Source organism: Strix aluco, chromosome 12 (genome assembly GCF_031877795.1).
Source record: "Strix aluco isolate bStrAlu1 chromosome 12, bStrAlu1.hap1, whole genome shotgun sequence".
NCBI classification, from domain to species: Eukaryota; Metazoa; Chordata; class Aves; order Strigiformes; family Strigidae; genus Strix; species Strix aluco.
In genome coordinates, this window is record NC_133942.1 from 20526771 (window position 1) to 20540549 (window position 13779).

The 13779-nt window shown below is 38.1% G+C and overlaps 1 protein-coding gene across 1 annotated transcript in view; it reads right to left on the reverse strand.

The window, feature by feature from the left end:
* Positions 1-13296, reverse strand: part of CTXND1 (cortexin domain containing 1) — a 34942-nt gene extending 21646 nt beyond the window's left edge. Inside the window, exon 1 of the mRNA XM_074837345.1 lies at positions 12925-13296. The gene's annotated coding sequence lies outside the window, so the exon portion shown is untranslated. The remainder of the gene's footprint in view (positions 1-12924) is intronic.
* Between the last annotated feature and the right edge of the window lie 483 nt (positions 13297-13779).

The window sequence follows — 13779 nt, forward strand, 5'->3', positions numbered from 1 at the left end:
TACACAGCTGGTAAAATGGGATTTTATTATCCTGAGTATTAAATGGAAGGAAGGTCAGAGAAATTAATTAAGCAAATATATAGCAAGCCTGAGCTATCAGTCATTAGAAACTCAAATCAATGGGCACTTGTCTTGCAGGACAAAAACATTACTGCTTACAGAAACATAAAAGAACTGTGGACTTGGACCAAGTAGAAAGAATTCTATTTTGGAAAGCTTTTCTTCCTAACACAGGACCTTTTCAAGAGCATTTAATTTACCAATATTGGACTTTTTTCATTTTGTAACTGAATAGTAAATCCTATCCCACACTTGCTGAGACCACAGCCTTACATAACCACTTCAGTAGCATTTGCCCCAAAGAGCAGCTAGTTTTTCAGTGTCTGACTACTATGAAAGCAAGACTTAATGTAACAAAAAGAGAACTCCTTGCAATAAGCCTTTGGCCAGAGTTATAACAAGTAGATTCATGTTCCTTCTTAAGTTTTGAACTGCAGTGATGTTAATAAATGACAAAACCAGCCTTAGCTCCTAGGATGTGCTGAAATTAATGAATGGCTGTCAGGACTCAGAAGACAGCACAGGCAGACCTCTGGGAAGCATCCCCTAGATACCTGGAGTTCCATATTCGTATTTGGGAGACATCCAGTAAATAACATTAATGCCAATGGACTTGCATATTCATTTTCAGCCTTATTTTGCATCTCAGTGAGCTGTTACTGCCAGCTTCAATCATGTAGGATTACGTCTATAGTGTCTGTGAACTCTTTTCAAGAATGGTAGCAGTCATCTCCATGATGTTTAGAGAGTAGAGTATCCCTCTCTTATTGTTCATTGTATTGCAGCCTGCTTTTAGATCAGTGAATGATTTCTCTCTTTGTATTTAACAGGACACAACATTGGTAGATGCTGTTAGATGTTTCAAGTGCTAATCTTTTAAGAAGAAAAGCTATTTAGCTTTCAGATTCATTTGCTTATACCCTAAACTTTGCAGGACTCTATTTGTAGATATAGTTTGCCAAATGCTTCACTTGGTGTTTCACTGGAAGCATTGAGCGTTAACTGGGAATAAAACTTGGTTGTTCTCCATGGCTGATATGGTTCAGTTGTAGATAAATTCATCTCCCGTAGCACTATGTGCTTTGGTATGTTCCCTATGCATTCTGCTTCAGTAGTTCACTTCCCAATATTTTGATTTTATGCTGGCATAAAGCTATGGTAAGACGGTGCTGTGCAAACTTTATAACCTCAAGGAATTATTTGGGACACAGTGAACCAGGCATAAGTCTGTCCTCATTTATCCCCACAAACAACAAAGTCCATAAATCATCTTCCATCTACTTCGGCATGCAGTGGCACTCAGGAAAATGCTATGCAGAGCTCTCCATCATGCAAATGTAGGCTGAGACCCTGTGGCCAGTTAAGTCAGCAACATGAAGACTTGATTCTAAACAGCAAGCAGAGAAAACCACAAGAGTAAATCATGATTCCTTCTTTCTTCCTTATTTTTTTCCGTGTATATAAAAAAACCCAAACCAACCCAAACCTCAACAAACCACATAAAGCAGTGCATTCACATACTAGAGCATTGATCTATGTATCTGCCTTTACCTTAGAAACACCCTTTTCCTCATTTCACAGCCTCCAAACTTCGTGAATTCTATTAATCCTATTTTAAAATATGGGAGAACTGAGCTACATATAAGGCTGTTTTTTGTTTTGTTTTGTTTTTTAAGAGAAAAATCTTTAAGGGTTTGATTCTGGATACCGGAGCAATTCTCCATTCTGTCTTAAAATGTTCACTGCTATATAAAGTGTCTAAAAACCCAACAAACAAACAAAAAACCCCACCAGAACTGTAATAATCTGACTTTGTAATGATTTGTGGTTATTTTGCACAAATGTAGATGAGTAGCCAGAGAATCATCAGGAAAAGGGGGCCTTGATGTTCTTGAGCTTTGTACACAAACCATTGGCTGAAATTTTCAGCAGTGGCCTAAATTTCTTGCCTTACGGTCACAAGGTCGATATGCAGTGTTGCCACAGAAAACATGGGTATTCTAATGCTTGGTCCCACAAGATGAGCTCCCACTGTCCTGACAATGCCACCTCTCCCATCATACCTTATCTATAACACACACTGAAGAAAATTACCCTGCCTTCCAGCACTCAGAAAGTTTAAACTGCAAACTATACTATTTAGCTGTTAATCCGGCAAATTAGGTGAGAAGGGGGTTGTGTTGCTGTGATTTGAACGCTGTTTGGAAATGCCGAGGCACATTAAAATACTTTGATGTCATTTAATGAATAATAAATGCATTTATTATTGCTATGCCACTCAAGCAGGGAAAACAACATCAGCTTGCATGGAAATATGTTGGCAACTGCTATTCAGCAAACAGAAGTTGATTATATACAAATCTTTCCCATGGCTGGGGTAGAAGTGTTTTCTTGAGCGCCTTCTGCTCATCATTTCTTCCTCTTTGAAAAGGAGAATTGTGTTTTTTTCCCCTCTGCATGCACTTGCACTTCCTCACCTTTTTTAGTTCCAGCAACTGGAAACTATTTCTTCATCTTCCTTTTTTGTAATCTGGTGAAAAAGTGCTTTTTATTCCTTCACAAATTCCTTTTCTAAACAGTAATCAGCAAGGACTTTATAGAGCGGTGATTTTCACAGCACCCTTTCAGAGTCCCTGTAGTTCTGCTGTACAAGCAAATGCAGCATATTTTTGAGAAGGATTGAAAGTAAATGACCCCAGATTTTATGTTCTGTGCTCATGCTAGTGTCATGTTTTTAATCGGTAGCTTCTCAAAGTTACTGAGATCTAAAAATCTAGAAGAGAGATCTGCAGAATTATCTTTGCTATTTTGAAGACGTGGCTATTATTCATTTAAACTCATTCTCGCTTGCTAAACATGTTTTTACAAGAACTTTACTAGTTATTTAATACCCTGCAGGCCAATTTGTTTATGGGCTCATTGAATGGCATGTTAATCTAATACAAGTTTATAATTGCCAGAACTGTGTGGAAAAAAATAAAGTGCTAATACAAACAGAAGAAATTATAAGACTAGAAATCAGAAAATTTTGCCCAGAAAATCTTTTTAGAAATAGAATTTGTTCTTTGTATTCAGTTCTTCAAATCATGGGGGCAAAACTCATTAAGATAATCTTACAAGGAGATCAAGCGAAAAAAAGAAGCAATAGTTAGCCCACATGTTATATGAGAAAAGCCAAAAAATTGTAGAAACTCGACTGTCCCCCTCCTTTTCCCTCTGCAATAACGTTGTAGTTAGAGCATTTAATGATTTTTATTTCATGATAATACAAATATGGGAAAGAACATCAAGATCATGATTTAAGAAAGCCTAATTCTGATTTCACTTATTCTAGTAAGTACTGGATCTGATCTAGCTTTCCTCACCCCTACATATTTGGTCTTCTAATTTTATTCCTTGTTTTAAAATTCTCTTTGATTTGGCTTTCAAGGTGAGGAATATTTTTACTAGCAGCAGTGACATGGCACTGCACTTGGGAGAACTGGCACAGCTATCTGAAGCCTTGTTTGCAGTGGCTCCTGCTTTCTGATGTCTTTTATAGAAACATTTTGCAAAAATCCATTATTTTAGGGAGAAATGCATCAATAGTGGAGGAAAAACAAAAGTTTGGAATCGAAAGGTGTTGTTTGCTGCTATGAAGTAAGGTGAGAGATTAAATAATAGATCATATACAGGAAAGGTTGAAAATTAGTCTAATCACTAAAAAAAAATTTTGAAGGAACAGCTCTTCTTCTTTTCCCCTGATGGTTACTACTCTGTTTTATAGTTTAAACTGCTCTAAAAAATGCTGACTTCCTCTGTGCAGTGGAACTTCCAAATATTTCAGAAAAGTGCTACTGGGCAATTGTGTAATAAAATTAATGTCTGCTTGCAATCATATACCCTGCTGCTGTTCAAAGATCGTCTTCTCTCAGGAATCCCAGTGAATTTAATAGAGCTGGTGGAGAAACTTTTATTTTCCTGATCAAACTTATTAAATTTTCCAGACATTCAATGGGTAAGGCATTTTGTTGGATCATATGATGAAGAGAGGAAACAGATAGTGAGGAAAATGCAATAGCAGAGGAGCTGCAGCTCTAGTTTGGTGCTTTAGAAGGCTTCCTTCCAACACAGCCCCTTCCTCTCTGAAGACCAGGGTGCCTTGGTGGTACTGCTCTAGCTCCAGGGTGAGGCAAGCCTGGTTTTGCTCTTCTAGAATTAGACTCGCTGTATTGATGGGACAAAAACTTTTCAACTGTGTTTAAACATTCGATTTGAATTGCTCATTTTTCAGTTTACACAAGCCCAACACAGACTTAAACAAAAAAACTCTAGTGATTGGCATCTACTAAAAAAAGATATTTTATTGACAGAAAAAGGCAAAATACTAAATATTTTTAACCTTTTTTGAAAAACACAGGCAAAACAAAAACACAAACCATCATTGATTTCCATTTCTGAATGATTCCTTTAAAAAAGTGTTTCAGTTTGAAAAACCTAAAGCAGGCATAATCATTCCCTTTCCTCAACATTCCTGTGCTAATTCTCTGACAACTGTCCACATAAAAGCTTTATCTTTGGCGGCTGGGTAGTAGGGAATGCAGAAAATCACAAGTTAGTGCAAAAATGGTGGGTTTTTTTGCATGTGTGTATTTCTGACAGTCTCTAACACTCACCTACCCACACAGACAGTGGTCTAAGCCACTCAGCATCACTTAAGTCATACACCTGAGAAGGGTGGGCTTCAAGACCACTGCAAGTTCATCTGGCTCAGAGTTAGATCTGGGATTACCCCTTTTTGACATAAAATGTCAATAATTTATGCAACAACCTTGCCAAATCTCCCTCTGTCCTCTGCTTCGAAAGCGTTGACTCCACAAAACCTCCTTTTAGATGCCAAATTCATTTGTTTCAACTCCTGTGCTGGAGTCAGCTTCCAAATGGACTCTACAGCAGTTTCCTATAGCGTTTGCTTCCAGTTGGCCAAGGCTTTGAAGTGCACTAGAAAGGTTCATGTTTCCTGGAGATGAAAAGTTTCTCTTTACTTCATTCACCTGAAAAAAATGGCTTCCAAAGCTGTGTTAGAGCTATTTCTAGCAAAGTTCATGTTGATGTCTTTCAGTTACTACTATCGCATAACACATAACATGGCAATAACTGCAGATGGGGTAGCAAACTTTTTATTAGAATACTAATTCCAACATGGTAGGGTTCTGTTTTAAAGACAGCAAGCAACCAAGGTAATGTATCTTTCGAAGTTACCTCTTGTCAGCTGAGACAAGAGTAATAGACTGCCTATGAGCTCTTAGTCCATCTCAGAAAACCAGTAAGTTTAAACCACTAAATCACAGGCTTCATAAAAAAGCTCAGCCTAGATTCATTTCACCTGTGGTTCCCTTATACATTGTCTTTCAAATTTAAACCGTAACTTCTGTGAATTTTAACTAAGAAGATTTCAATGAGGTCCTCTGTTACCAAACTGCCCAGTGAAGTCACTGGAGCATATATAAATGGTTTTCAGGGCAGTGTATTTACATACACACTTCAATTTTGAATCTATGGGACCAGATTTCTATGATAGCAATGGTAACTCTATTGTATATAAACAGCAAGACTGATCCTTCCTATTCGGAAGTGATGCGTAGGCTGATAGTTTTCAACTACTACACATACAGCAAGTCCAGACATTTGAAACCCAGGGAAATACCCGAGAAGAGTTTGTTCCATGTTCAGTACATTTACACTTTAGCACTAGCCAAAAGAAAAAAAAAAAACCCAAAACAACCTAGCAGTCAGTTCAGGTGTTTTCTTATGAAGAAGCGGCTGTTAGATTAAATATCACCTGAAAACATAACATCACTTTTAAAGCAAGATCTTAGCTGCAGGGGAACCAAAAGAAAGCTGTTCAGTTGACTCAGATTGCATGTTTTAGCTCAATCTCTGTTATATTTAATCTGTGCTTCACTCACCCACAGGCAGGGGTAGGGAGCAGAGCTTGTAAGGTAGTATTTCTTCAGGTCTACAAGCTCAAGGAAGGAAGCTCAGAGCTGCTACCTCTGTAGATGACTATTAAAAAAAAAAAAAAGGAAAAGGTTTGAGCAGTATATTCCTTTCATACAGTGGATAAATTCTACAAAAATTTTGTGTTTGTGGACTTCAGTGGCTCTCAAGTCCTCCTTACCAGCCCTTTTAACAGGCAGCTGGTGGAAACCCCAAAGATGAAGGCTAAGGTTTGCATTATATATAAAATGCCCTCTCTGTATTTTGCTGTTATTCAGCCTCTTGCTCTTATGGACAGTGATGGTTTCTGCATGGATTGTGCATCCCGACAGCTAGATCGTTTCCTTTTAAACCAGTCATGGTGTCACAGGATAGTTTGGGGAACAAATGCTAATAGCCATTCCTGTGACTGCTTGCTGTACAAGTCTTGTCCAGTAAATTTGAAATGAAGTGGCATAGAACCATACCCCTTCCCTGAGCTTCTTGCTGAAATGGTCACCTGCTTCCATCACGAGAGACAGGTGTATCCAGCTGGGACCCATTCAGGTGACACATTGCTTTTTCTCTGAGATGAAAGACAATAAATGCTTTAGTACTAAATACTGTTCAAGGAAACTTTCCTGTGGAATATATGCTGCTCTCATTTCCTTTCCTTATTGGGGTTTTTTGATTTGCTTCTTTCAGAGATACTGTTTCATGTGTATGCACTTGTTATTTCTTACCAAAATCTCGGTTTCATGAGGATTATATGAAGTAAACGCTTAAAAAAAAAAAAAAAAAAAAAAGACATATCCCCTTGCTGGTCTTCTCCAGTGGGCTACATTTTGAGATCAAAGGATGTCTAAAGGGCAGTTTAAATCAAATCCCAGGCTATGGAGTACTATACAAAACATTCTCTCTAAGTACAGCATTTCTTCATAAGAAAAGTTATTTCACCTACCTAAATTCCATCTGTAACCAAATTTTATTTATGCTTGTATTATGCTTCAGTTTCTCTTTTAAAATATTATTTCCTTCATTCCACACATAATTTAAATCAAACCACTATTAGAAAACAACAGGATGGCACATAACTTCATTGTCTATAACAGTCCCATTATAAATCTTTAATGCATGTGCAAGGACTTAGGCAAATAAAGCCACTGACAGAAGGCTGACTATTTACACAGGAGAGGGTTGCTCACAAAGGCAACTGTTTGCAAGGCCAGGATCTCTTGCACTTCTTTTTCTTCTGCACCACGATCAGAGTAACTTTTGCAAATGCAAGTAGCTATAAAGTACCAAAAATATTCTCAATATACCCTTCACAGAAGTCTCTTAGGTTCTGATCCAAAGTCAATGGGAGTCTCTTCATTCCATTCCATGCATTTGGGATCAAGACCCAAAGCAGAAGGTGGCTAGGGAAAAACTCCTTTACAGATGCAGTTTTGGGTTAGACTTCTTTTTGCTATTACCAACCTGTTCCCACTCTCCAGGCAACTCTTAAAAGAACTCATTACTAAGATCTGGCAGAAGGAAAATGATATGAAGTGACAGCAGGTGTTTTCTGAGCTGGAGAATCTGCTGTTTTCCAGAAAATACCCATCCTGAACATGAAGATGAGAACTGTAAATGCTGTAATGGTGTGACAGAGTCTGGATGGGAGAGAATATAATGCTAGTCATCTTTAGTGTGCTGACCAAATACAGCACATGAAAAGAGAAAGGAGAGATCTTTCTGAATATTTCCGCAGCTGAACAAGGATTGGATCAGCTTTACTGAAGCATTTCCTTTCTGTCTGCCTTTTGCTTGCAACTTGCAGAACTGCAGTAATGATATAGTGAATTCAGTAGCAGAATACACTCCAGAAAGCAGTATTTTCTGGTGGCTTACAGATGCAGGCAGTAGAAAACCCTTCCATTTCTCTTCCTAGGAAACATTTCCTCTGGCTGTAAGACACAAAGTCAGGTATGTAAAATTGTAACAAAAAAAGAAAGCAATACTTGGCTAAATTTTGGCTTCTAAACATAGGGGTTATCTCACTTTTAAACTTGTATGATTTTCATATGCAGTGATGCAGTTACTGTGCAAGGATTTCAAATTATTTTTTCTAAAATGTTCTCGTATGCTTGTAGATGAAAGTTGTGAAACGTGAATCCTAAAGAATCCCCAAAAATGGAAGACAAAAAGAACGCAATGCTTATTTTTTCAGAGTTCAGTCTTTTTGGTTTATTTAAGTTTTATGACTTTGAGTAGTTGTGATTTGTCATTATTTGGACTTTTAATAATGGCAGACACTTTCCTGACAAGATCTTGCTGACACAAATTGCCTCCTTCTGTGTTGGGGGCTAAGGTTTCCTCTTCTCTTCAGTCCTGCTGTTTTTCATAGTCTCTGGGACTTCTGGCTCATGGCTCCCACCAGGCTTTTTAAAAATCACTGTTGAAAGCAAGCAAGCACTGACAAGAGGGAGTGGGAGCTTGAATTTGAATATGGAAACAAAAATTGGATGGGTGACATCAGCTACTTTGGACCACTTTATAATACAAACTAAATGTGTGATGCAGAAAATTCTTCAGTACTCACGAAATCAATCAGATGGGGTAGGGAGAGAAAGGGGAGACTTTTTCACCAGATAATTTAGATTTGCTTGAGCATGTGGTTCTTTACAGCCATCAGCACTGATTGAAAGTCTAAAGCAAAGCAATAAGAGAAAACCTGTGATTTATGATAAAAAGATATAAATCCTTTTTCTGTTTCTAGCAGATGAAATGTGAGCATCTGTGTTTTCAGCAACCTTCTGTCTCGTTTCCTCATCTTTTCCTCCGAACAAAGTACTGACTGACACTGGGGATATGATGTTCTTCCTGTCTAGGAATCTCTCTGGCTGACTACTATGAATTCAGAGTATCTGTAGATAGGACCCTCAGAGGCTTCGTCTTGCCAGGGCTAGATGAAATAGATTTGAAACTTAAATGCTAAAATAATGCTGAGAAAAGGTATGTGTCTCTGCAGCCATTGTTCAAGCAAACCCTGGTTCAGTTCACATGCTCTTTCCTTTACATTTATGTCCAAAAGGGATGAAAAGATCATTAAAGATTCCATGAACTAAGTCCTGAAGATTCAGCACTGAGCACACAGCATTCGGAGTTTCCTCCAGATGTTTCAGTGAAAATCAGATATCTGATTTGCAGTCTGTCACTGATCGTCAAGTTTATGAGGATACATACTTTCACAGCCTTATTTTAAAGTTCAGTGCATTGAATTACCCTCCAAAAAGTCAGATGCCAGAATTCTTGCCTAAAGGGAACAGATACAGAAGGTGGAAGAATCGTGGACCCATTCTGCATCTTCTGGAGGTCAATCTGCCTTACAGGTGCACTTTGAAGGTACTTTGCAAAATGTAGAGCATTATCTTTATAATTCTGGATGGTTTTTGGGTGCATAGATATACCTTTTGAAAAGCACTTGGAAAAGCCAAGTACATTATTTTTGCTCCTGTTTAAAAGAACAACTCAGGCAGCAATATTTAAGAATCTTAGTCCTTTAATCCTCCTTGAATACTACTGCACTGCTGCTTTACACACAGTAGGTTCTGGGGCTTGTGTGGGTGTGGAAATGAAGAGTCACTGTGGCAAAGAAAGTATTCTGAATTGTAGCTATTAGAGAGTATTAAGCAATTGCCCTTGGTAAGAAGTGAAAGTAGCAAATAATAGCATATTCATTTTGTTGTTGAAAATGGATCGTCTAAGCATATATCTGAAAATCCCAATTAAATTCAATCTTGATGCTCACAGCAGATAAGTATAATGAAGATTCTAAGAGATCTGCTTTCATACATATGAATAAAATAATTATTATGCAGCATATCTAAGTAGTTGATGCCATCAGAAAGTCTACCCTTGAATAACAGGAAAGGAAGAAAATGTCCTTTCCTTTGTAGTCAGAAGGAAAGTATTGACTATATATGTGTCACATTTTGGACATCACTAGCTGTAAGATATTTTTCTTTATAAACATGACAGCTCTACTAAGCATGGTACAAAAATTCTCTACTCTTGTACGAATAGAGCTAGGCTTATCTCTTTGAGAATGTGCTGAATGTCATCTCTTTTAATGTAACATTGTCTGCACCATTGGTTCCTGGTGCAACTATGACACTCATTTTCACTGTGCTTTGAAATTATGGAGCATGTTTATCCACCCACTGTATATTCTTTTATACAGTTTTGTAGTGGAAGTTTTGTCTCTGGTACTTAAATGACAAGATGTTACAGCCGTATTTCGTATTCTAAGGAAACATTACCAGTGCTTCTACAAGTGAAAAAGTGGTAGAGATGTAGTGGTGTGAATTAAAGTAGTTTAGGTGACTACAAATGTTGAGCAACCACTGTTAATTAAATTAAATCGACTTGCAATTCATTACTGGCAATGTAGGATAAAATTAGTAAACTTCCCCTTGTGGGTATCTCTCTAAGATGGCAATGCAATAAAGTGAACTAGACTTATGAGGCAAGGCTCCTGCCAGAATTACTTAAAAGACGGGATGAAGAAGTAAAAATGTTTGCTTACTAATATACTTTAGACTGTTGAGAAATTAGATTTTTACACCTAATGTTCTCCATCTTAAATTTGACATGAACAATAGTATCTGGCAAATAATTCTAAGGTTCCAGTTCAGGAAACACATTTTGATTAGAGACTCAAAATTGCATGAAGGCATAAGCCCATCTTCTTTCTGTCTTGTGATTCTCATTATGAATCCAGTAGCTTTCCAACATCAACTCTTATTTGCATTTCTTTTCTCCCCCCATTTTGTTCCTCAGAGAAGATAATTTGAAAACAGTAGCTTGTTAAATTACTGGAATTATTTTACCTGAAAATGTCTGATGATAATGTCATCAAAACTGCATGTTCTGAGTACGCTCTAGTTACAGGGAAAATCCCTGCTCTTGCCTCATGATAGATAAATCAGTACTAGGTTTATAATGCTCATTCAGAGATATCTTGTAATAAATCCTCATATGTTCTAAATTCCTTATTCGTTTTGCCGGATATCTAGATGGAGGAAAAAACAGGAACAGATGACATACACCCTGATTGTGAACCTGTTACTGAAAAAATTACACTGCTCTTAGGTTCCTTAAATGAGAGCAACTACAACACCTACCAAGCGCTCATAAACTGAAAGGGAGGAGTCAGGTTAGGAGAGAAAGGGAAGAGGGGAGCAGATCAGATTCAGATGCGATTCACTCTCCTCGTAGATTTGTCCATCTTCAAAGTTGTACAGCTAATGAAGAATAATTATCACTTATTAATTGTTCATTATCTTAATGATTGCGACTCAATAGCACTGTATATCGCAAGGGTTCTCTTAGGCAAAAAGGAGAAAATTCTTTTGACTGCAGTGTCAGAGAAAGCAGCTCTTATCAGCACCTGAGTATCAGTCTCAAGGAGAAAAGTCTCTAAGACACGCATGTTGCTTATGAGTGGAAAGGTGCGATAAGTTCCAGGGTATTTCTTGATGTCGTTAGCTGTACCTAGGACTAAACATTACACACATCAGCAGCACCTCTGCAAAAACTCTTTCAACAAAAACTGAACTTCATTTGTCTAATTTCTGAGAATTATCCCTTCTAATAAAGTGACCCTACAAATTTTGCTCAAAACTAAAATGACAGATAAGTCAAAGAGGAATTTTTTTCTTCATTATGTAAAGACTTCCTATATGTTTCCCAATAGGTTACAATAACTAAATAAACTTTTAAATACAAATTGAGCTGGAAAATTAAAGACTGCTTTCATTAGTGCTCCTTTACAAGAGATCAATGGCTATTTAATATTGACATTTGACTGAACAGCAAGAAAAGAATCCCTGACTTTTGGCACTTGCATGTACTGCTCTTAAAAATTTAGCATGCATCGCCTTAAAGAGTTAAACGTGCCTGGAGCCCAAAATGGCAGTTATTCTCAAAGCAGGCAATTATTCTAAAGCCAGAGCCTTGTAAGTCACTGAGAAAGCTGTATCAAGAAACCAGAGGAATGCAGCTTAATATTAGTCCCTAAATTAACAGAGCGAAAACTGCATAGTCAAACTTGCTTTAAATGCTGCAGTTTCTTCCAGAGGCCTGCAATTATTGCCCAAACTCTAATTTTGAAAACACTTTCAAACTAAGTAAAATCCCTCTTCTTATAAACCAAACTTTAAATCATGCTTTCCCTCTCCTTCCCAGTACGAATAGAAAGCTCCTACTGCAGAGTACAGAAACAACATTCAAATCTGAAGAAAACCACAGCTATGCTGTGATAAAGTACTGCTTATAAACATTTATCTATAAAAAAGCATCTGTAACTTCAGACCACATTGAAGAATTTACCTCAAACTAGAAATTAGCCATTTCTGCTGAAGTCAAATAAAAGTATTATTTGTCATCAAGGCACTCATTCACGTAGTTGCAATCTACAATTTATCATTATCCAAAGGCACAGACCCTGTAAATCCAGCATTGGAGTGATAGTACAGAAAATAGTTTGCACCCAAGCATAGGAAGTATTTAAGAAAGAGCACAGAAACGTATGCTGATATTAAGTTATTAAGCACCATCTCTGTTCAAACACTGTCAGACATGACTATAGGAAAAAAGCTACAAACCTAACAGTACTAGTTCAGCACAGGACCACACAGCAAGCACACCCCTGCAATACACACACAGTGCAAAATGATACAGTTAGTGTCACTGCATATCGGCTCAATTCCTTCACTTGCTTTAGAAACAACAACAAAAAATCATGCAGCTCTGACACTGCTCCCGGACTGGAGGTTGTGTCTCTCCCAGCAAAAGCTGCAAGGCTTCAGCTCCTGATTAACCCAGGGAACCGGTGCCTGCTGCAATATCCAAGTCACTTACTGCATTGTTTTTCAGCGGAGTGAAAGTGGCAGCTCTTCCCAGGCACACATGGCTCTCAGCCGGAGGGGTTCTCTATTCAGCACAATTCAGCTCCAAAGTCTCTGCATGTGCAGGGTAATTGCCTTTGCTCTGTACTGGGGTTTTCTGGCTGCAGTGACTGCTCACCCTATCCATTGCCTCTGGTGTATGCTAAGTAAGCAATCCCCTGGGTCTTCATAATGAAAGGATGAAGAGTCACAGCTCCCGAGAGCAGATAAGGTGTTCTGCTGAAAGCTTCTGTGCTTCCATGGCATTTTAAAGGCAAAGGGGCCGGGGATGCCTTCATCTTGCCTTAGAGTTCTTTATAGCGCAAGTTGTATACTGTAACTTGCAGTCGAATTCACAGCCAATTCACATTTTTAATGTTTCAGAGAGAGCTTGAGTTTACATTACAAATTCAAGCCAATGAATTTTTAAATGTTGAGCAACAAACTCTTTCAATTGAACTTAATCTTCTATCTTTCAGAAGTAGAAGTGAAGGGGAGGGGTTTCCTAGCTCTGAAACGGACTGTACCAGCCCTGCTTACATAAAGGGTACAGTCAAAAAGTAGCAGCCTAAAACTTCACGGATTAACATCCCAGATTTAACACACTCCAAGCACTGCTCTAGTCCTGAAGGAGGGACTGTCACCCTTGTCCATTTACTGTAGAGTGTCTGTCACTGTATGGTGGGGGACTGGTCCTACAGCACACTGATGGGCTAGAAATAATGAGCGGTGATAATTAAGAGGCAGAAAGAGCAAGAGCCACATAAATAATTTCTCATTAGGGATCCTAATTTTTTCACTACGGTGACACGTTTGACTCTGAGCCTTT